Below are 25521 nucleotides of genomic sequence, written 5' to 3' on the forward strand. Positions count from 1 at the left end.
CAGCATCCTTATAATAATACTATACAAGACAAACTGTACTTTTTTATTGATAGTCTTATTTTTTTTTTAATTTTTTATTTTATTTTATTTTTTTTTTATGTTTTTATGATAGTCACAGAGAGAGAGAGAGAGAGAGAGAGGCAGAGACAACAGGCAGAGGGAGAAGCAGGCTCCATGCACCGGGAGCCTGATGTGGGATTCGATCCCGGGTCTCCAGGATCGCGCCCTGGGCCAAAGGCAGGCGCTAAACCGCTGCGCCACCCAGGGATCCCTATTGATAGTCTTAAAGGCTTCTGCAAATATCAACACTCTCCCTTACTTTTCCTACAGTGTCTCCACCTCATACATGGTCTAAAAGCAACACGTACCTCCGGTTTTCAAATGGGGAAATCTAATGACACGAAGAGGTAAATAAGTTGTCCAAGGTCATACTTAGAGTTTGTAGGGGCAGAGCTGATAACAGAATTTCAAATTTCTTATTCCCAGGAGCTTGAACTAACCAATAAACCAGCTGCCTCCCTTGACGGAACTAAAGTATGCCAATTATCCAAACTGTGTAGGAAACATTGACCAAAACAGGGGTTAATTGGACATTGGTTGTTTTAATTCCATAATCAGCTCTTTCCCTGAGCTACCCTGGGAGTGAATAACATATCTTTTGCAGGAATGGGAAAGAGGCCAGCACAGGCCATCTGGCTGAACATGTCCTTTCGTCAACTTATCCTGCAGCTGTGTGAAACTTACTGATGTTGAAGAACTTTACAGTTTAATTTGTTTTATCATTTTCCCTCTATTAAATTTGAAAGTAGATAAATCTTTATTTTCATATTAGCCAAACAGTTTAACTGACTCTGAGGTTATTGAATCTACATGAACTTATATATGCTGTGGGTATGCATGCACATGTGTGGGCAAAGGGGACTGAAACTGCCTGACGTTAAGAATGACTTCTCATATTCAGAATGAGAGCAATTCATTTAAAAAATGGCCACTAGAAAAGAAATAAGGACTCACTGTTCTTTTTACAGGAAAAGTAAGACAGAATATTGATCTTTCTCTCAATCAGGAAAAAAGGGAACCATGAAAGAGCACAGGTAGCCTATTTCCCTGTCCATGTTCCTGAGTTCTATTTTGTAATTTTGTTAGGATGACAACAAATCTGGACTACTAAACTCAAGAGCAGTTCCTAAGACCTCAGAGTCAGATTCATATCTATCCAGTGGGTTCAAATCAGGATATTAGCACCGCTAGCCTAAGGCAATAGTCAAGAGTTGCTTAAGCCTGTTATTTTTTTTCTCTCGTTTCTTCCTTCTTGTGTCCTCCACCTCTTTCCACCTCGCTCTTCTTTTTTCTACCTGTTAATTCTCAAGCCTTAAATTATTCTACGTGTTTTACTCATCAGTGCTGCTGATACTCAGAAGTACAGAGGTTCCTGGTATTGATGGAAAAGTCCCATTCTCTATGCTGGCAATGGTATACAGGAGTGGGAACAGGATGGGTTATTAATAGTTACTAATGCAGGCAGGAATACCGAATTGTGGCTCAGACTATGGTTGACCAAGCCCTAGATGATGAGCCTTAAACAAGGTTTAAGGTCTTGAGAATGAATGTTTGAAAAATAAGGCAAGCTTAGAGGGAATGTCTTTACCCAGTCAGTATACAATCTGGGTATTTTCTCTTAATTTGAAGGGTAAGGGTCCATGCCAGGGAACTACAGTAGGAATCAGACAAGAAGTGATAAAATCTTAAGGGAGACACTTATATTCAAGCTATATGTGTGAGTGGATGTGGAAAACGAATTCCTAAAGTAGAACCAAGCACTAAGGGTGGGTAGATGGGTTATGGTGAAATTCACAAGCAAATAAAGACCAGATGGTTCTTACTCAGAGGGCTAGATAGCAAAATATTAGATAAGGGGATCTGGATTCAGCTAACCTCTACCATTTCTAGAAAAATATACCCCTATTTCTAATAGGAAATGGGTATGGCATCTAATGGTGAGCAGCATCATACAGGTATCGTGTCTGCAGTCAAACTTCATTAGTGAAGTTGGGTGGGAAGCAGGGTGACCCGGGGTCAAGCAAGTCCAGGATGTACCTAAGAGCTCCAGATGCTTCTCTTGTTTCATTTCCTGCTGTCAACTATTGTATTTCCACCTGTCTCCACTTCTAATAAACTTTGGTGGTTCCAGATCCGAGATTATAGCCTTGGGCAAAATGTTTTGATAATAACTGCCCAAAGATGGAGTCAGAAATAACAGTTATTCCATGGTAGGATAAATAAGACAAGAGGCAGAAGGTTCTACTGTGACAGTTCTCCAAATACTTCTGACTAAATTCCTTCCTGCACATCATGTAAATGCTTCTTCCTATTAATAGGACCAGGGCAGGATCAAAAGAGGAAGACAATGAATTTGGCCATCTGGACCAATTCCTGGAACTCTGGGACTACAAGAGATACTGAAGGAAAAAGAAAAAGTGACCTTGTGTTATTATCTCTTTGTGCCTCACTTTACTCATTTAAAAGCAGAAGGCTCAACAAGATCCTCTTTAAGATTCTATCGCATCTCCCCAGGCTCTAGTTATTTTAGCTTCCTATTTTAAAGTCCTCCTTGAGAATGTTCTTAGTACAGCTAAGACTAATCATTCTGCCTTTCTTTCTCTTCTCCATCTCTTAGAACTGATGCTCCTTTCAGGGAGTAAGTATGTATTTCCACTCTAAATGGAATAAAATGCCTTCTTTCATCTTCCTCCTTACTCACAAAAGAGAGACTTTTTATAAGTGTCACTCCAATTTTTTTGCAGTTGTGCTTTAGAGATAATTATCATGGCTATCAAAAGGAAATAAAAATACCTGCATAAATGATATCACATTTTCAAAAAGTGACTAGAATGCAAAATTAATATACTCTTCTATGCGTACCATAATCAGAGGAAACATGCTACCCACTGCTCCTTTTACTTTCCCCACAACATACTCTAGAGTCCAGGCATGTGCAAAGATTCGCCAAAAATATTCCCAGAATTAAAGTGCAAGAAACTCTAAATATTGTCTGTTTATATCTGAGATGGTAAGGAACCTCATCCAGGATTCTTTTCCTTTAAGAATTTTTCCTCCTCTCCCCTACCTGCCCCAGTTTCTCGGACAAGTGTTTTCTCCCCTATCCTGAATGTCTTACTAATTCAGCTTCAGGGAGTATAGTGGTTTATGATATACTCACAGAAATGGCTGATAAGATTCTGTATTCATTTACATAAAAGGATACCATTCAAAGTTTTAGAAGAAAAGACTTAGTGTTTTCAAAAAAAAAAGTCTAACTGCAAACATGGGTTTGCTATAAAATAGTTGCCATGGTTGACCTGCTGAGTACCGTGTCCTGTCACCCTCTCAAAAGGTGTGTTCCTGTATGTTCACTACAGGAATACTCTCTAAAAGAGTGACACAAAGTGGGGAGACTCCTTCAATATAGTAAAAACATATATAGGGTACTGAAAAAAGTCCCCACATTTAATAATATTTTTGTTCTAAATATATTACTCAATGGCATAAACATTATGAAGTAAAACTGGTTGGAACACATGTTCAGAATAAAAAGGGCTCCATGGAGTTGTGTATAACTGGCAAAATGAAAGAACAAAATTATACATTAAAACCTGAATACTGGGACAAAACAAATGGCCCGGAATTTCTACTTTTAACTACACAATCAAGAAAAATGGTCATCAGATAGTTGATACTAGTCAAATCTTAGTACAATTATGACTAAAAAGGCTTAAAAATGATTCAACCTCCTTAAAACCTTTAAATTTGGTTTTTAGTTACTAAAAAAGATTGTCAACAGGAAGAACACTTCTACAATTGTAGAAGATAACTTCTGTATTTTGCATTGTTAATTATTTATACCTTTGTGTGATCTGCGATGGGCCAGGGGACAAAAGAGGGTTGGAAGTAACCAACGAAAATGGAGACCAGTAACAACAAAAAGTCAGGACCGAGAGGCTAGACTCCAGAAACTATTTTACTGTAGTGGCTACTCATAGGGTTAGACACCACTCCAATCCTACCAGATTTAATGTCAATAATTTAAAATGAAGAAAGCCTAAGAGTCAGATTTTCCATAGTTCACTTCAGAAAGAGCTTCTTTTACACCTTCAAACAATTTGTATAATAAAAAATTCCTCCCAGCTTTCATTTATAAAACATACTGTGAGCTTCACAAACAGTAGTACTGGGGCTCATCCACTAGCTCTGCAACTCCAGATAAATCTGTCCAAGCTTCAGTTTAATATGTAGGATACCAGCTTACCTAAAGGGACAGTTGTGTAGACTGAATAACATATATATAACATACAACACAGCAAGTCCTTAAGAAATGTTAATTTTCTTCTTTGTGCTACTTATTTCTCTAGAAGATACTACTGATAATTTACTGATTGTTTTAATATAATTTTATATCAATTAGGCAAAACCTATCCTTTCCAAAATCAAATAGTATAATGGAAACTAAAGTAGAAGTGCTATATTGCAAATGTTTTGGATACTCAAGTATTTTCAACACCCTTTTATATAATATCAGTAGCTAACTAATAGAATATCTAACAGAATCTGAAATCTAAAGTTGAACCATATAATAGGTATTTTACTGTGACGTGGTACATTAAGTTACAGCACATTGCTTAGTCATAGTATTGGGACTATTGATTCCACTACCCTATTGTTTATAAGGCCCCCCATTAAAAGCAAACTGCTAATTTTTTATGCTATACAAGGAGAACTTAAGTGTTACCTGATTCCGCCCCCCCCTTATTTTCATTTAATTAAAGGAAATAAAACCATTAGTTTACTGAAAAGTATCAGCTTGTCAGTGATAACACTGGATCAGCTTTAATCCGGTTAAGAAATGTGATTTTTAAAAACTTAATGTTTAAATGACCTTTCTTTTTACAGTGAAAAATACTATTGACAGTGTCAATGTTCCATAGCAGGGATATTGGGAAGTTAATTGGTTCAGTATACCTAAAAAAGTCGATAATATATCGAAGCTAAGAATTTGGACTTTGAATTTTAACTCAGATATTAACTTTTCTGAGATCCTGGGAATAATGTGACCTATCTAAGAAGGCTGTAAAAAGGATTTAATGACATAAAACATGCAAAGTACATAGTATTGTGGCTGGTATCCTCTAAGTACACGTAAGTGGAAGCAGATTCTATAGTAAGCTGTATTTTTCCCTCTAAAGCAAAATAAAAAAACAAACAAAAAAAAACAATTTAAAAAAAACCACCAAAACTATGTTGACATGGCTTACATTTTCTCAGTACTATGGAAAACAATCCAAAACCTGTACCACCACAGAATAGCATGACAGTAAAAAGCTAAAGTTATGAATCATTCCAATGTTATATAAATTAAATAGTGGTACTACAAATACAGCTTTCAAGCCAAATAAAACAAATGACAAATGTAACTCACATTCATGTACACAAATGCACAAGTACACTGCATAAAAGGAACACTCAGATAAGAGGAAATCACAACACGTATCTGAATGATCTGAGTTTTGCCTAGTTTGTCACTTACTATCCTAATAACCTTGGCAGCCTACTTAATTACGCTAAATCTCAAGTTTCTTCATGCACAAGAGAAGGAGAATAAGCTCTACCAAGAGAATAGTTGGGAGGATTAAGGCTGTACAGTATGATGAAGCTTCTTAAATTTAAGAACCAAGGTTCCCAGAAAGGTAGCTGTACAGACCTGCAGGACCCATGATGTCAACAGCTTCCATCAAATCATCAAGTAATTACTTGAACCCCAAAGTATTAAGAAATGTTTTAGGTTTGTCAAAACTCTTAAAAATGTTTAAAGTCATACATGATTACATGATTTGAGGTATTACTATTTTCCATGAATTACAGTGCTCTGGAAAGCTGATAGAGATTTAATTTTATAAGAATTTTAATATTTCATGAACATGGAGGAAAGAAAATTCTTATACATGTAAAACTAAACCAGTGCCTACATCCATACCTTAAGAAATTCCATCAGTAAGACTGAGAAACTCCTTAATGATTACAAGACTTTTTTTTACATAACATTATCTGACAGCTGTTGTGATAACTAGTTTAGCTGTGTGTGTATGTGTACTACTGTACTAGCTTCCTAATTGGCCCCCCTCCAATACATTCTCCACATTGTAGCCAATGATCTTTGTGAAAGGTAAATCCCCTTGGCTAAAAACCCATAATGGTTTCCTATTTCACTTCGAATAAAGTCTTAATTCCTCTGTGGTCCACAAGGCCCTGTATAATCTGGCTCCAGTGAATCTAACCAATTTTATCTCAAGTCATTTAGTCCCTTACTCATTATACTCTACTAAGCTGCTGCCCAACAGAAATACAATGAGAACCGAAAATGTAATTTAAAATTTTCTAGTAGCCATATTTTTAAAAAGTTAAAAAAAAGTAAAACTAATTTGAATATATTTTATTTAACCCAATATATCCAAAATATTGTGATCTCAATATAAAGTTCTTAAGATATTTTACATTCTTTCCATCACACCAAGTTTTCTAAATTAGGGTATATTTCACAGTTAGAGCCCATTTCAATTCAGAGAAAGCTTGTGTGGCTCATAGCTACTAAACTAGACAGCACCATTTAAGCTACAAAGACTTCCTTCAGTGCCACAATGGACAATTTTTTTCTAGCCCTCTAGCCACTGTATGTGAGATTCCCTGTTCCTAGAAGGCTCTTCCTCTGACTAGCTCCTTTGTCTCTTTCCCCGACTTGGCCTAAATGTCACCTCCTTTCCCATAAACCTTTCCCAATGGCTTTATTCGCTAGCAAAGCACTCAGGAGAGCACAACTGTCTTGGGTTTTCTCTCCTTCTGTGTTTTGTTTTTGTTTTTGTTTTTTGCTTGCTTACTTCTCCTTGCTTTTTAAATACTTGTTTAATACCTATCTTCTACCACTATGTTGTAATTATTGCATCATAAAGATGAGGATTAGTTTTATTCTGTTGCCACAAATATGTCTGAGGCAACTGAATTTTGGCTAAATAAGTGGATATCTATATATATTCTTAGTTTCTTTCTGAACACAGAACTTTGATACTGAAAGAAACTTGCAGCATAAGAAATACATATACAATCACTTAAATTTATCACTTAAGCCAAGTAAAGACATTTAAAAGATATAACTTTAAGAAATCCTTTGATTTTGTGCTTTTCCAAAGATCAAAAGAAATAACTTCTTTTAAAATTATAAGTACTACCCAATGAAAAAGTTAAATTTTAAACTCAGATCAATCATGAAGTATTTCTAATATTCCTCTTTTCTGTGCCTTCTGCATAAGTATTGTGTTAACTGCAATTTATTTGGCATTCACATTTGTACACTTAGATCACCTCAGTCCTTGAAAGAAATACAAAAGTCTATAATTGCTAAGTAATTTCTATACTAAAGGGAGAAATGAAGGGTGTGTAAACTACAAGTGTCACTGGAAGAAAACTAAACTTTTTAGCTAAGATTTAAACAAATTAAACTTTATTTCCTTTAGCTTCTCATTTTCCATATTATTTACTATATTTTATTTTTTTAAGATTTTATTTATTTATTCATGAGAGAGACAAAGAGAGAGGCAGAGACAGGCGAGGGAGAAGCAGGTTCCCTGCAGGGAGCCTGATGTGTGACTTGATCCCAGGACTCTGGCATCATGACCTGAGCCAAAGGCAGATACTCAACCACTGAACCATCCAGGCATCCCTATTTACTCTATTTTTAAACTGAGATCCATTATTTACTTACGCTTTTACACTGTTATATGGAAAGGTGGTCGTGAAAATTATGCAGTTTTTATACATATTTTAAGATATTTCATACAAAAAAAATCACATAACTGACGTAGTATGTACTTTTGAGAGGGAATGATATTAAAATTACATGCTCTTTTTTTTAATGTTGAAATCTGAAACTAAATTGACAGTTAAAAAAATTGGAATAAGAGTTTATATGTAGCTTTAATATACCGCATATAAAAGAAAGACAGTATCATTCATTTTGAAATATCCAAAAATTCTATTGCATCATATTATGGTTACCCAGTCAAGTCCTCTATTAACAATAGTAGCATAAAGAATACATTTGCACAGGACATAGCTGTCTTACATTGGGACACACAAACCCCTATACACAAAAAATTCTCAAAAACATATATATAATGGTCCAGGCACTATACATGTGTCCTTTCATTTAATCTTCATAATAACCTCAGAAGGTAGATATATAACAATGCCCATTTTGAAGATGGGCAAACTGAGGTTTAGAGATGTTAAATAGTTTGCCTGTAAACTTTGCTATTGTTGAATCAAAGAGGTAAGAGTGGAGATTTTTTTTTTTCCCCACTAATAGGACAGAAAGGCTTAGAAACAGTTTACTGCAATTCCTATGACTTGCAAGCTTTATATAAACTTGAATTTGGAGCATGAGACAGCCCAAGTCCCCAAACCACACCTCCAACATCCACTAGTTTCCCACTGTTTCCATGTTTGGTCAATTTGGTTTCCTGTCCGTTCTCTAGTTCCTCCTTCATTTCTCTGCTAGAAATAAAATGAGGTTATGAATCTCAGCCCAAGTAGATGAAGGGGAGTCTACTTTTGTCAAGCATGGATTTTTGGATAGACTTTCTCATTCTTTAACTTGGATATTCATCTGACGTGTACTGCTGTGATCTATCTGCAAACCCCAACTCCATCCTCAGGAGTCTAATTTTTCCAAGAACAATTAGAATATTTCTCAAATTTGGCAGTTCAGCACTTAATTATGCTTCAAGGAGGCCATGCCTGGCTAGTATCCCCCACCTTGGAGGTTCGTACTATCCAGCAAGACTCTCTGTTAGCTATTCTCTTTCTCTGCTCAGCCGTTATTACACTATTAAGGGAAACACTGCCATAAAATATTAAATATCAATAGGCTATAATGTGTTTATTTGTAATTGTACCAGTCACAGATTTATTATAATATAGACTTTACATTTTTACATGAAGATTTTTCCTTAGTTTTTATCTATTTTTATTTTATTTTAAAGATTTTATTTATTCATGAAAGACAGTGAGGCAGAGACATAGGCAGAGGGAGAAGCAGTCTTCTTGAGGGGAGCTCGATGTGGGACTCGATCCTGGAACTCTAGGACCACACCCTGAGCCAAAGGCAGACTCTCAACTGCTGAGCTATCCATGCGTCCCTTCTTAGTTTTTAGTGTCTTTTTTAATGATACTCAATATTTTCTCACTCTTTCTGGTATATTCTGGGTCCACATTCATGGAGAACAAGCCACAATTGTTGTGTGTGTATAAAATGATGTATCAGTTCACTTTAATTTACAACCTACTTGGATGTGAATTAAATTTTGTTGTGGCTATAAGATTTTTCACTTGTTAACTGATTTCTAAGGTTCCTATCACTCAAAAACCCTGGTCCAAACCTCGCTAATAGACACCAAATAATAAAAACATCTGCTCATTAACTGAGCTTAGAGAATTGTCACCCACATATTTAAAGTTGTCTTCATTAATGACTTTCATTTCATGGCCTAAATTAATGGTCATGATAACACGCTAAACATTTGTCTTCTCCATATGTTTCATGTACCTAGGTATCAAGGTATCAAGATTAGACTTAAGTTAACATGCAGTTTTCTTGGATGTTCAAAGTAATTTGTTGATATTGATTAATAAGCATAATGTACCTAGATTCACAACATGAATCTAAATAAGAAATGGATTTCATAGCTTTAAAAAATTTGGCATCATAGATCAGTACATGAGGGAAAAAGATGGAGTCAATCTGAAGTGAAGAACTCTAAGTGTGTTTGTATATCCTTGTCCAGTGTTCAGAGGAATAACAATGTAAAAGCAGTCACTTGAATGACTCTGCCCGTAAGACAATTCTATAAACATGGCCCCTAGGTTGGTTCTAAAACAATGAATCTCTATTTTTTTGACACACAGAATACTTTCAGAAAAGAAGCTGAGGCTAAGGACTTACTATAGTCAGCAGAGCAAAAACTGAAACTGTAAATAGACAAGAGAGAAAACACAAAGTGTGTGTGTTGGTGGGTGAGGTGATTGGTTGAACATTTTTTATTCATTTGACCAAGAAATAGTTACTGAGTAGTTATTATGGGCCAGGTACAATAGGAATTGTGGGTACTTTGGTAAACAAAAAACAACCTTCCAGTCCACCAAAAGAAGAAGAAGAATGACAATAATAGGAAAAGAAAACATAAATATCAATTTATTTTATTTGGTATTCCCTTCTCTATCTTCCCATTCTGAGTTGGCTGAACATTATATATATCCATGCCATGCATTTCTTTTGATACGGTGAAAGATAACAAAATTTTCAAAGTTTGTAAAGTACTTACAAAACTAAAAAACTAAAATTAAAGCTGGAAAAAGTTTAAAACATGTTTTATTCTGGAAAATATTCTGGTTCTTAGTTCTATGGCTTATTTTTCCTCTACATTAACTCAATTTACATTCTTTCAATAAGAAAAAAACTACAAAACTAGGTATATAAGAATGTAGTAGTAATCATTTTGATGGCTTATGTTCAACTGAAAACCTATCTAATAGCCTTAATTTTGCCATCAAGTTTAAAAGTTCTTTGAAAACATCCCATCCCTTTATGGATACTATGACCTTAAATTTTAATCACATCAAGATTTGGTATATTTGTTATTTAACAAGTGCTTAAAAATGTTTCTCCATTCACCCATCTTCTATGAAAGTATCTGAGAGCAAGTCTAGACCGATGTCTATGACCTTTGATTTCACTGATCTTCTGTATCAGGATGTTTTTGTGATATTAAAATTAGTATATGCAAAACAATTACACATTTACTAATTTTTTTAACAATTACACATTTAAATGGAAGTAAAATGTCATCTGAAAACTGTAAAGCTATATACTAATTTCAGGAATGGAAAAGTAAACAATGGAAAACAACTTTAATTCCATCAGTGAGCTATTCTGCTTCTTCTCTTTCCTAAATCAAGGTTCTGATTATAATCGGAGGATCAGGATGGAGACATAGGAGGCAAAGGGCACTTGCAGTTCACATGTGGCAAGAGGCTGGGACAAGAAGAATTTCTCCTATCCCTTTCACAGTGCAGATTTATATGTAACCTGAAAAGTACAGCCACAACATCTCAGGAATGCCTGAAAATGGCAAGGGGTAAAATCCTAATCACAGATACTTCAACCATTTTATGAAATATTTAATTTGTTACAAGCAATCCCAAATTTTACACTACAAGTATCTGACATTCACAAACTGGAAAAAAAAAAAACCTACAAAAAATGTTTCAATTCCCCATGACAGAATCAAACAGTACAATGTTTGTACAAATGAATGAAATTAGTAAAAGAATAAAGTAAATAACATATTTCTTAATTTACTTAATATAGTTGAAGGTGGCACAGTGGCTACCGTGTTTTTTTTTTAAAGGAAAACCTCTTTTCTTATTCTCTGCACCACATTATGTAGGACCTTTAACAGTGTAATATACTGAAAAATAATTAAAAAATCATTTCCTAAACCAACTAGGTCCTCCATGACTTCTCCCATTCATTTTGTGGTTAAAATCTTATAATATTAGCTTGAATTTCATCTCTGCCTGACACGTTTCAAGCAGTGAAGCAGATTAGTGCCTCAGAACACTTTATAGGGTTTCGTTATCAATCAGGTTATGTTCCTAGTGACGCTTTCAACACAATTATCTTATTCGAATGAACTCTCATGGATTGAAGTAAACAATGCTGTAGCCCACTGCTCTTGTATACTTTACATTCATTTATTTCCTTTTTCTTTACTTAGACTTAAAGCACGTGCCATAGAAAGAGCGCATGTTAAATATTCCTGGAGTGTCACAATATGTAATACAATAAAACAGATTACAACCCTACCTTTCTTTCACAGCAGTGGTGCCAAGCACAGGTACACCGGAGCAATCAATTTGTTCTGCAGACAGTAAGGCTTTCATAGAATACTAATGTAAGATCTCTTTTCTTTCTCCTTTGCCTTGACTCCCCAATGCCCGGGTCCCGACCAATACTAGGAGGAGGGCGGTATGTCTTCTGCTGAGATAACCACAACTACTAATCAAGTCTACGTGTACAAGGGCACAGGATTAAACCTCCACCAAGCTTGAGTCAGGGTTTGAGAGCAGCTAACACATGCACAGCACGGTCAAAATTAAATACACACACACACACACACACACACACACACAGACACCCATGCACATGCCATGAAAATACAGATGTGTCTACTTCGGTGAACTAATTCATCACACTTTACCACTGATAGATTTTTTTATTTCAGGAGCATAAAATTACCTCCTGTTGGACTGGGGGCTTAGATCCACAGTAACCAACAATAATTATTTTTTTCCATAAATGAGAATCATGATCAGTATTCTCTGCATTACACTGTTCAGATTTTTAAACATGGCATTTTTCTAAATTGGACTATCCAATACAATTTACATGGACTTCTACTTTCAAGTACTAACATAGGGTTAATGGACTCAGCAAAGATTCTTAAGATTTTGCACTTAAAAAAGTAATATAATAGTTCACGTCCACTTCTTCAAGAAAAGCATGTGCATTACCAATAGTGAAAAGATATCCAAAAGATTTTCATTTATTTTAAAGTTTTTATACTAAGTGTAGCCCCACGCTACTTAAAAAAAAATTTCAGGTCTCAAAATTATTTAAAAAACATTTTTAACACTTTATAATTATGGTAGCATACTGATAACTTTGATGTCATAAATCCAAAATCCAGAGGTTCCTCTCTACAAAGCATTTTTACTTGGCTTATTTCTTCTTTTATCCCAAACGTGAAAAGGTATGCCAATCATTGAGTAGGGTGATGACAGAAGTTGTTAAATATTTTTTAACAACACATATTAACCTCATTTTGATTTGCCTGCCTTAATTTTCAAATAACTCCTAAAAAGTCCTAATGGTCAAGGGGCTGCAAACTAAGCAACAGTTAAGGACAAAACACTCTAGATAATCAAAGAAACTTAACAGGAGGCTTCCTAAACCAGTTCTATTTTCATGTACACAAATGCTTTAACACTGCTATAAAAACATGGGTCTTACTCTGCACTCTTCTCTTAAAAAAAATGCAGCAGGAACAATTAAGAAATACTAGGGCCTTCAATGAAGTATTGCAATAATGTTTAATCGATACTGATGCATTTGTCCTTGACACACTGACCATGTCATCAGGCTACTGTCATGTGATATCATGTCATTTCCCCACCTGGCTCATGACCTTGCCCTCTAAATGACCTAAAGCTTCCCTCAAGTAGCAGGAGGCCCCTCCCCGCTGTCTCAGCAAGGTCGAATGGGTCAGCGTGTCCTCATCTATAATCCACCACCATTTGTCAGCAGGGAGGCTGGAGGAGGCAGGCTTGCTACAAGGGGAGAATGCCCAATTAGGCAGCTGTCACACAAAGCATAGGCTGCAAAATTATCCCCTGTCAAAAGAAAGAGCAGCTGCGGGTGCCAATTACAGCAACCTTTCAACCCTTTAGGTACTGGAAACTACACAGAAGTAAATGAAGAACAATTAGTGATAACAAATCGATGAATTAGGACAGTGAATTAGAAATTACTAGCAGGTGAGCCTGGGTCATATATGACATAAGGGCATACCAGACTCCAGGCAAGGGCAGGGATGCACACAATCACACTAACCATTTTCTTGCATATAGATTTTCCCTCTGGCATTTTCTTCTTACAAACCCAAAACCCTTTAAAATACCCATAACCTAGAAGTATACATACCTTTTCACTTTTCATGGAAGATACCCAAATAAATTGTTTCTGGACTAGAAGGAAATCTTTCAGAACAGTAGGTCTATAGTTAATTCTAAATCATTCTCCTTACACAATCTATCATGCTATGTCCTCAAACTTAAATTTAAGCGTGGCCCACAAAATCTAAAATATCAATTTAAATAATCACACTTAAAATATTATCCATCTTCATCAAGTACTTGCCCTGATGCTACTTTAATCACACTCACGGGGAACTGTCTCCAAGAAAGCAACTGGGTATGAATTCTAAGACAACTGTGATGTTAATATCATCACGCTGACGTTACATTTCTCTACATGGTGTGATTCTGTGGATAAAGAAATAACTGCAATGTGTGCTTCTGTGTATGATACATATTTTAAAAATCAACTATAAGTTACTCAGGTTACTCTGCTCCTACTGAGGTGATATGCATCAAGTCTCAAGCATAGAAAGCCAATTCACCTGGACTCTTTCCAACGAATGTCTTTGGTAGTTAGCACTGGGAGGCAACAACAGAGGAACAAAATAGGCAAAGGAGCCCCATAAAGGAGAGGGAATCTAATATGGCTTAGTGTTTGTGGACATGGTTTCACTGTGCCTTTAAAAAGTTATGTATGATCAGAAACAACTTTCTTAAAGACCACTTTAAACCAACATGACTTTTTTTTTTCCTTAGGAAAAAGCATGTACCATCCTATACTGATTCTTTGAGAGTTGAGAAACCCGGATGATCTGCGCTACAATTTCTAAAGAAGCAGGGATAAACTGTTCAATGAGAATTCTAAATCACAAATGGGCAAAAAAGAGGGAGACAAGGTGAGGCAATAAAAAGCCCTTCGCTCATCCCCTCCAACATATTATAAATAAATCACAGTTGCCAGAAGGAAAAGTTCATAATTCCTAGCTCCTAAATCAAGTCATTTGATAACATTTCCATGAGAGAACTGTCGGCAGAAAACTTCTCCATTAAAAGTTTATCCAAGAATTTGATTCATAAATTATGTTTCACCCTGTTAAAAAAAAAGGGGGGGGGGGCACTTACACATTTCCTTTAGTTTAGAATGCCACCTTCTAAAGTCAAACCGAAGGATTCAGAGAAAGAAATGGCAAGGAGACCGGAATGAAGGAGTTAATGCCTTTAAAATTCAGCTTCCATCATACATGGGTGACTATCTCTTTAAATAATTTAAATCCTCTCCATCAACTACAAAGCTGTTTTGAAGCCATTTAGCTTTGTTCTTTACATGTGTTCTAATTAAGAAATGACCTTGTCATCACACACACCATAAATCCGGGATTATTTCCTACAGCAAAAAATTCACAGAGTCCCCCCAAAAAAGAAAAAGCAGGGGGGAAAAAAGACTTCTTCCTCAGTTCCTTACTAAAGGAAGTTGTTGGTTGGCTAAACGCTGAAGCAGTTTCACCGCATAATTTTTTTTGTTGTTGTTGAATGTCACAGGGCGGGTTAGTGTGACCTTGAGCTGCATCCGCAGCACAGCAAGGGTCGAGATGCCTGCAGGCGCCCTTGTACTGGATTTGCAAGACAAAAACCTTCAAACTGGCTGAAGGACATCTTAAATCTCTTCAAAGGTTTTCCGAACTAATCTGGGCTGCTCTTAGCAGGATCTGTGCCAGTGTGAGAGGCAAAATTAAAAACAAGGTCTTTGACAGGATGTTGTCTCCTCTTAACCCTTCCCAAGCAGCACAGAACAAATCACCAGCTTTCTGGAGAGAGAGTTTACCTAGAAGCATTCGTTCATAACAAATTATGTAAGCAAGCGATCACAAAGGATGGGGCAGCCACCAATCCTCACAATTAAACCTCCCATTGCACTTATTAAAGAATTGGGGGGAATCTTCTTCTTGCCCATATTTTAGTGCAGTGATAGGAAAACTTAAAGCTCTATTTGTTAGCTGTTAGGTTTGCGGAACAGTCATAAATTAAAAATAAGGAAATCTTTCCATCAACATTAATCTCTAGAATTTCTTTTTCTTTTAAGAATAAGCCTCTAGCTGGCTAAGTCACAAACTTCATGCATATTACATATAGCTTACTAAAATTGTAACAGGTAAAGAAAATTACATCATATGTTTATAAATTTCTTCTACCTAACATCATGGATACATGGCTACAAGAGGAAAAAATCAGCATAGTGAAAATGAACATATGTAAAATAAAGCAATGTCAGCCTTGTTACAAAAAGTCAGTGTAATATACTGTTATTGTGTGCAGTATTTCCAATGCATGTATCCAGAGAACAGTATCAATGCCAGCAGAGGGTGTGAGTCTTCCCTGGCAATGCTCTCAAAGTTTAATTTAGTAGCTATGCTCCCAATAGTCTAAGGGAACAAACTTTGTAACAGTGATTTTAGGATTTTGCATTTTAAGTATTCCTCCTTCTATAACATGTTCGTTTGTCATCATCAGATGTAAGGTATGTCATAATTAGTTGTAAAGAGTATTCAGTGAAAGGTAAGAATTTATTCAGGTCCCACAGGTTCCAAATTCTGCCCTTTACAAAAAAAAAGACTAAGTAAATTCAAGACTACTCTGAGTAACTCAACATACTTCCACTTATTTGAATTCTGCTATGCTTTCCTGAATGGGACAAGAAAAGGGTAAAGTAATACCTGGTAAGTAGATAACGCATGAGAGTGAACCATACATGTGAATTTCTTGTCTCTGAGCAAAAGGAGTCAAGAGCATATACTGTGCTAAATGCTATGGCTGAAATCTATAAAAAAGAGTACTCTAGGAATGCAGAGTGAGTGTAACTAGGCTTTCAGTTCACAGGTATATGTGTCCTAAGTGGTGGTCAGTTATGGTTAAAAAACAAGGAAAGGCTGGCCAGGGAGAAGAGAATGGCGCCACTCTAGGTTACATAAATAATAGTCAAAGGCAGAGAAGAGCGGAGTGTGATACAGGAAGGGGATGGTCCAATGTGACTAGAGATTAGGCTGAAAACGCAATTGGGACCAAGGACTTTGAATCAAGGCCATGCCAAGGAGCTGGCCTTTATCTTGGTGGGCAGTGGAAGGTTTACAGGCAATGCTATGATTAAATGCATGTCAAAAACAAAAACAGAAGTTGTAGAGTTGTTCATGGCTTGGAGGGGAGAAATTTGAGATGAATTAGTGCAGAGAAGAAAACATGGTCAAAATAAGGCAGGGGGCAGGAACCCTGAAGAAAAAGATAAACTAAAAAAACAATAAAGGTTGGTCTGAATCGTTGGAAAGCAATTTATAGAATATAGTGCTATTAAAAAGGGCATTTTTAATAGTAAATACATTAAGTAAAAAAAAAAAAAAGATTATTGTTTCTCAAGTCCAGGTTTGTAAATCACAAATCCTGACATGATTTATACGGTTTCAAGAAAACTAAGAACTCCGATAGAGGTATGTAAGAGTCAAAATCAGATTCTGTTGGAGATGTGGATTTTGTACATTTCAAAGAACAATCTTCATTAGGTATCAGGTAAGAATTTTTGCTTAGTAAGGCAGCAATATGTACCTTTTCAGGATAGTATGGAGACATATTTCCCTTGGCTATAAGAGAGAGATGTCTGGCTTAAACCATAATGTGGTTGATGGAGCTATCACATCAAGGGTTTCATCAACACTAATAAGAATAAAATTACTCCAGCAAACATTTATTGAGTATGTACTATGTTTAGAACTCAGAATTAAAAAATAAAAAGTCCCAACATTCTATCAGCTTTGAGCTTCTCATGTATCACTTATAATGATAAGTCCCTAAATTACAGTTTCACACCATGACACCATTACACAACAAAAAGACTATTAGTAAAAAAGAATATTGAGCTGTCAGTGATTTAAGTCTCAACTAGCAACCATCTTAGTATTCCCACGCGGCTGACAAGGTACACAATGAAATCCCAGAACTCTCTGGGAAGACCCAGTACCCATGCAATTTGAAGAGAGTCGTCAAATACTCTAGAGACTGACTGTCCTGCTAAGACCTCAGAAGGAATTTAACAGAGTATCAGCCAAGGTAAGAGGGTAGGGAGTAAAAAAGAAGAGGAGACACTAAGGCCAAGAAACTATCTGCCAGAGAGCAGACTGTACTCTCAGAAAAGGAAAGCCAGCATCAGGGATCATATTGAAGCAAGTGGAGGGGAAGGTCAAAACAAAAGAGAGAAGAAAGATTTTGAAGGGAGTATTTCTCACTTCCCTGAAGAAGCAAACTCTACTCTTCGAGATCATTAAGGAGGGACTAAATCTCCAAACCCTCTGGAGTAAGAAGAGGCACCACAGGAGAAGTATTTGGAGGTTCACAAGTCATAAAAAGGTCTAGTAATTGAAAGCCAGTGTAGTGACAGGGCACAACTAGAAATGACCTTCCCAAGTATTTACAAATAAAATGACTTCTCCCTGAATAAGCACCTCCATCCCACTGGTAATAGTTTCCAGCACATTCTATGTCTAGACATTAATATAAGGGTGGGTAATATAAGTCTTGCAAATATTTTTTAAAAACTCCAATAATTTACTAACCTACAAACACAAAGGCTAGGATACATTATTGAAATAAAAATACAGAATATTCTGTTGGCAATTAGTTAAGTAAATTCCTATAAAGCAGAAGTTCGGAAAGCATGGTCCAGGGACCCCAAGAGTCTCCATGATCCATTTAGGAGGCACATGAGGTAAAATACTTTTAGAATACTAACCTGTTATCTGCTTTTTTGCTTCTTTCTCTCAGAGTGTACAATGATGTCCAGAGGCTACATGACGTGTCATGGCTAATGTGTTAATGGCTAATGGAATATAGCCTTGTATATTCTTGCGTTTTAACATTTTTCTCAGTTTTGATTTCTAATGTGGTAAAATATTGGTTGATATGACCCTCACAAAGAAAAGCTCCCCTGGGTCCTCAATAAGTTAAGAGTCCGGAGGGGTCCTGAGACTGAAAAGTTTGAGAACTGCTGCTAGTCTAACTGTAACAGAATCAAGAACTTCAATCTTGTTTTTTTTTAATCTTCAAACAAAATCTCCACTTTCTAATTTTCAAGAATTTACACTATTAACTATGCCAGACAAATACTATTCTCTGTGCAGAAAAGTCTTAAAGACTTGAGTAGGGGAAAGAAAAGAATGACCTTTTAAAAAAGAAAATTAGGAAACTAAAAATGATACAAAATATCATTCTTTGCATGGTCTCTACTCTTCGGCAATTACCATACCAGAAGTAACAAATCCACAATTATTGATAAAGAAGCTATATGTTGAGAGCTGAAGACAGAAGGATAGCTAAGTGATAAACTGGCCCTTAGTAGGCTTACCCCACCCCATCAGGAAAAATATAATCCACAACATAGTGAGATACTACTATAGGAAAACTCATGCACAAAGTGAAAAAAGCACGAAGGGGAAATTCTTGGAAAGTAGACAGGCAGCGAACACGTTTGTCAGTGAAGGCACCTGACCCCAGAGGTGGCATGTAATTCACATTACATGACTGGCAAAAATCAAGGTTTTGCCAAACGAACAGAAGTTAAAAAGCACTCTTCAAGCTGGAGGAAGCGCATCAGTCCCAGCAGGGAAAAGCAACAGCACAAAGTAGGTTTTAGAAACTTTAGTTTTCTAATCACAGATATTTGAATTCTGTTCAAATAACAGAAACTGTAATTAGAAAGTTTTATAGAATTTGATAATGTAATTTACTATCAGTTAAATTCAATGATGAGAAATTTGGACTTGTAATTTGTGTGCCTTTTTCTTAATTTCCAATCTGTTGTAGATAACAGCTTTTTAAAAATACAAAATAAGTAATTTTTAAAAAAATATATGAAGTGAAAACAAAAACTGGTCCTTCACACAGATATCTGGAGAACCTTAGAGAACAAGATGCAAGATGGCAGGAAGGAGGAGGGTCAACTGGAGACAAAAGCTTCAAGCTAGAGCTTGCATAGCTTGTACTACCAATAATCTATCTTCTTTTTTTTTTAGAGAGAGAGAGAGAGGGTGCATTAGTGCACATGCCTGCATGGTGGTGGGGAGAGGCAGGGAGGTAGGCAGAAGGAGAAAGAGAGAATCTTAAACAGGCTCCATGCCCAGTGTGGGAGCTTGTCCTAGAACTTGATCCCAGGACCCTGAGATCATGACCTGAGCTATAATCAAGAGTCAGATGCTCAACTGACTGAGCCACCCAGGTCCCATCAATAATTTCTATAAGTCAATACAAAAAAGAAAATAAATGGTGTTTGAAAATGACTAGTATACTTCTAATCCAGAGTGAGTAAGGAAATTCTGGTTATCTAAATAAAATGTGTAAACTCTACTGTTAGAATCACACTCATTTCGGATGTGCAAACCACAGGCCATGTGGTTGAAGGGCAAACATGGCAGAGAATCAAGGAGAATATCAGGTTTATTACAGTTATTTTAAGTGAAAATGACCAGGGTCTGGGTAAGAAGCGAAAGTGAATTAACACTCTTATCAACACATTTTAAAATTATTTTAGTTATTTCATTTGAAATCTTTCATGGGAGGGCAGCCCGGGTGGCTCAGCAGTTTAGCACCGCCTCCAGACCAGGGCGTGATCCTGGAGACCCAGGATCATGTCCCACGTCGGGCTCCCTGCTTGGAGCCTACTTCTCCCTCTGCCTGTGTCTCTGCCTTTCTCTCTCTCTCTCTCTTGAATAAATAAATAAAATTAAAAAAAAAAAGAATTATGAAATCTTTCATGGGAGAGAAAAAACCTGAGTTGACATGGTGGCTTGGTATAGTGGTAAATTTTCCTCTCAAAATGTTAGGTAGTTACATCAATTAAGGTACTAAGTAGGGGCACCAGGGTAGTTCAGCGGTTGAGCATCTGCCCTTGGTTCTGGGCTGATCCTGAGGTCCTGGGATTGAGTTCCCCATCAGGCTCCCTGCAGGAAGCCTGCTTCTCCCTCTACCTGTGTCTCTGCCTCTCTCTGTGTATCTCTCATTAATAAATAAATGAAATCTTTAAAAAAAAAATTAAAGTGCCAAGTAAAAGACTTTTAAAAAGTCAATCCTTTAATGACACCAAGTTCAGCAAAATGTTAATTATATTAATGTTTCCCACTGTAATCGTGAGTTAGAATTAAGGAAGGCCTGTTACTTTCCTATGGTCATTATGTTATTGGGATCACTGAATTATTCTATGAGAAAACTAACACAAGCAAACTGGAAGTTTTAGGAAAATGTGATGGCTGTGGAGACAAAGGCGTAAGTAAGGAGGCTTCCAGCACAAGCATTCAAGATGAGAAATGCGTTCTGAGATAAGATGCTGGCTGTGGGAAAGGAAATTAAGGAGTGGGTTAAAGCAATCTTGGAAATTAATGCTTCATTTGAGTGCATCATCCACATTTTCTTGCAAAGGCTGTCCACAAAGCCAGGGAAACATCAGTTGAGAAAGCTAAGTTAGTTTAGGGAATTAATTCCATCTAAAATAACTCACCTAGATTCTGGACTGATCTCAGTTTCACCAGTACCATGTTCTCAACTGAATATCTTGTGTAGGAGTTTAAACACTTTTTTAAAGTGCTATTCCTTTTATTTCGGGGCTTGAACTCATGACCCTGAGATCAAGACTTGAGCTATTATCAGGAGCCAATCCTTAACTGACTGAGCCACCCAGGTGCCCCTCACAGTGTGATTTCTTAAAAACATTACTTTGAGAAATATTTTATAAAGTTTGGGGAAGGCATTCCATGTAGATGACTAGACTCATTTTACCAACCTAGTGACCCAATCTGTTAGAACCAGCAAAATCATTGGCCATTGTCTCTTTATACAGATACTTCTGTAAGCTGATGGAAAAGTTTTAGCACTTAAAACATGTGTTGAAATACTTATCAACAATTTAATTAAACTAGAAAAAAAAACATACATTAGAGAACTCTTCCCAGTGAGAATGCATGAGTTATAATAAAAACTCCACTTAGTGAGAAAATGAGTATATTCAAAGTGTTTAAGCTAAATTGATTTATGGTCAATTATATCTAATTGTACCCAAGATAGTCATTATTTTTATGTTATCAATATTTACCAAAGTTCACTAATAAATAAATGTTGCACTCTGAAATAAACAGAGCGTAGAAAGTATATGGAGTCCCCAAAAACCACTTTTTTGTGTTTTTATTTTGTTAGTTATATGGGATGACTAACTTTTTTTTTTCCAAAAGGAGCTGACAACTGAGCAAAGGAAATCTGGCCCAAGGCACTGAGAAGTTTTATAAACACTTCATACTTTATATGGCTTGCAATATTCATTTAATCAAATTCTTCTCCTTTTTTCCTAATCACCTTCTTTGGCCTCTCATTCAGAAGGACATTACCTAAAAATGTGATGTACAGAGTGTCTGAGAGGCTCAGTGGATTAAGCATTCAACTCCTGATTTTGGCTCAGGTCATGATCTCAGGATCCTGAGGTTGAACCCCAAGTAGGGCTCCACGCTGGATATGGAGTCGGCTTGAGATTCTCCCTCTCTCTCTCTCTGTCCCTCCCCCATTCTCTCTCTCTCTTAAAAAAAAGTGACATACCTGTTTTTTGGAGTGCAGCTGTATGAAAGACAAACTATAGTAGACCTCATGGAATATATTAATTCAGAGTCTTCAAGTGTTTTCTATCAAATACTAATCTATATAAGGCCCTCCTTTTGGAAACTGAGAATCCAATGGCTGGCTAATGGAATGCCTACTTAAAAGATATTTTATATGATGACAATTTCTCCAAATTTATTTGATCAAGAACTCTCATTCAAAACATAATTTAGAAAACATACAATTAACATATTCATTTCTAAATCTTGAAAAAAAATTAAATATATATAGATGATAATCATGAATAGCTCATTTTTATATGCTTTCAAAACTATTCATTGTACATTCTAAAGAATCTATCTTTTCTATCTGAGAGAAAGATCTAAATTTGATCATTTTTCAAAGACAACTTACTGGCTATGTAAATTTGCCAGCTGGCTATCTATAATTTATTTATCCAACTGTCATAAGTGGTGGTTGCTTACTTGGTAAAACAAGGGCGTTGACAAATTAAGAACAACAAACTAATTATATCTTGTAGGTCACAAGAATTTGCATGATTACAATTTTCACTTAACAAAATTAAAAGTTGGGAATTGGGGTGCAGTAACAACTATAAAAGCAAATTTCAGACTATCAGTCATTAACACAAATAAAAGAACTCAGCATTTAAGAAATACAAGTCTGGTTGATTTAAAATCTCAATTTAGAGGAAAAAATAATAGGTGAATATGTGAAGAATGACTAGCAACCAAATAATTATTAGTAATTGTGATTTTTATTTAACAAATAGAATGTTTTAAAGATTTTCATACTTAAATTACAAGAAAGAATAAACAGAATGATCAAAATAAGAAAGAAGTAGAATGATTAAATAAGTTATTCACTAGCTTTTCTGAACATAACCAGAATAGTGAAGAGAAAGGAATCTGTATCATCACCGTGCCAACCATATTATACCTAAGATAAGGAACAAATTTGGCTCAAAGTTGCCATCCCCCTTTAGAAACATCAGAGGCCATTAAAACACCATGAATTTTAGGATATCTTATCTGCTTTCTTCTAACAAGAGTTTTCAGCTAGCTAATTGAAAGTGAACTCTTCACAACTAATTATGAGCACAATAATTAATCACTATGTCCTTTCCTGGTTTACTTGGAGTGCTTCTCTGCCCAGGCAAAAGCAGCACAAAGTCCAAGAGCTTAAGACAGGACAAATTCATTTAGGTTGTAGCTCTACTAGATAACAGGAGTGTTAATCCAAGGAGAATTAACCACTCACCCATCTCTTTCTGTTGTTCTGCCCACCTACTTGTGTTAATTTAGTCAGATTATTTTATTACTTCTTAGAAATGCTAATATACTATTTGCCTTATAAGAGGTAACCATTTTATATAATTCAAAAATCACTGACTTAGACTATAATAAACCCACAATAACCAAATATTGCTCCTATTTTTCCTCACAACAATAATTAACTTTTTATCTGAAATCAGATTGCTATTTCAGGTTTTATATTAACTGTCCATTTTCTCTGGTTTTTGGTAAAACAAATTAAGTATCATCAACACAAACACTATTTCTGATTTCAAGCTTCCCAATCCCCCTCTCCAGAAGTAATCTACATCCTTTAAATTCAGAAGGAAATTTTTTCTGTCTTTCTTATGGCACTTAGCCTCTTTCTACTGGTTGGTTAAATTTATTTATCTATACTTATACTTTCCCTGTAAGTTCTTTAAAATTGTATCTTATTCACTTTTTTTTTAAACCACGCTGTGCCTAATGAAATAATTTGACAGATAAAACACAAAAAAAGTAAGTCTGGTAATTACAAGCTAATTTATAACTAAGAGAGGATTCTTTAAAATATATTAAAATCACCATTATTGAGCCTTAAGAAGTCAAGAAAAATATTCTCACCATCTGTCTCTGAGTTTGTCTCTACTTTCTGAGAAAGGAAATCGGGAAGGCTGTTGTAAAGTAGCTCTGATGTCATCTGAAATCTTCAGATTCTCCGCTCCTCCTTCGGCCTAGCGTGCATCTGAGGAAAAGGAAAACCAGATTCTGGAATATCTTTTGTGAAGTTCTGTAAGCTATTCCCAGTATCTTTTCTTATTCAAGTTCAATGTAGAAGCAGTCATTTAACAGAGAAATACGGTTTTATGACTTAGGAAAACCTCATTAAAGGAAAGCATGTAACATTTGCTTTTTAGACCATGCATTTGATAAAAGTAGATGCTTCAAGCAAACAAACTGTGAATAAGATTTATAGTTGCTAGGATGTGCTTTATTAACCTGTTAATTTCAAATTTCTGTCAATTTAATCCAATTAAGCCACATCTAAAAATTCTAAACCCTCCCTCCCAAAGATACATATCCAAAAAGAAAAAAGAAAACTAACAAGGAAAAAAGGGAAGAAAAACATAGCTATAGTTTTTTAACTAAACCTTTTCTGTTACAAAATACTACCTATGTAACCTTCTAGCACAAAAATGTAATAAATATTATATGCCTTATGTCCATAGACAGACTTGTACACCAATCTCCAAAGCGGCTTTATTTTAAATAGCCAAAAACTGGAAACAACTCAAATGCCTATCAGTAGGTAAATGAATTATGGTATACCCACAGAACGGAATATTTACTACTCAGCAACAAAAAAGGATGCACAATTGATATAAGCAACAGCATGGATGAGTTTCAAAATAATTATGCTGAGTGCAAGAAGCCAGTCAAAAAGTAATATTTAGTATATAATTCCATTTGCAAAGAACTGTAGAAAATGCAAAGTGTTCCACAGGGAGAGAACACATTTCAGTGGCTACCTGGGGATAAAGGGGTAGGAATGTACAGGAAGGAAGGATTATAAAAGGATACTAACTGTGGCGATAGGTTCATGGGTGTATACATATGTCAAAATTGATCAAACTGTAAACCTTAAATATGCAGTTTATTAGATGTCAATTATAACTCAATAAAACAAAAAAAAAATTAAATTTCTTAAAATGTTCCATGCACCTTAATGTAGCAATTCCAAGTCTAAGGTTTATCCTAATGAGAAAAAAAAAATGGATATATACAAGTATTTAGCCATAAGTATGTCATTATA

General features: G+C 35.7%; 1 protein-coding gene across 8 annotated transcripts in view; it reads right to left on the reverse strand.

The window, feature by feature from the left end:
- Positions 1-25521, reverse strand: part of NRIP1 (nuclear receptor interacting protein 1) — a 99564-nt gene that overhangs the window by 26677 nt on the left and 47366 nt on the right. For 7 of the 8 annotated variants that reach the window (XM_072806572.1, XM_072806570.1, XM_072806569.1 and 4 more), the window contains exon 3: positions 24333-24453. The gene's annotated coding sequence lies outside the window, so the exon portion shown is untranslated. Of the gene's footprint in view, positions 1-11968; positions 12089-24332; positions 24454-25521 lie in introns of those variants that run through there. The other variant, XM_072806576.1, reaches the window with a different exon arrangement.

Source organism: Canis lupus, chromosome 30 (assembly GCF_048164855.1).
Source record: "Canis lupus baileyi chromosome 30, mCanLup2.hap1, whole genome shotgun sequence".
NCBI classification, from domain to species: Eukaryota; Metazoa; Chordata; class Mammalia; order Carnivora; family Canidae; genus Canis; species Canis lupus.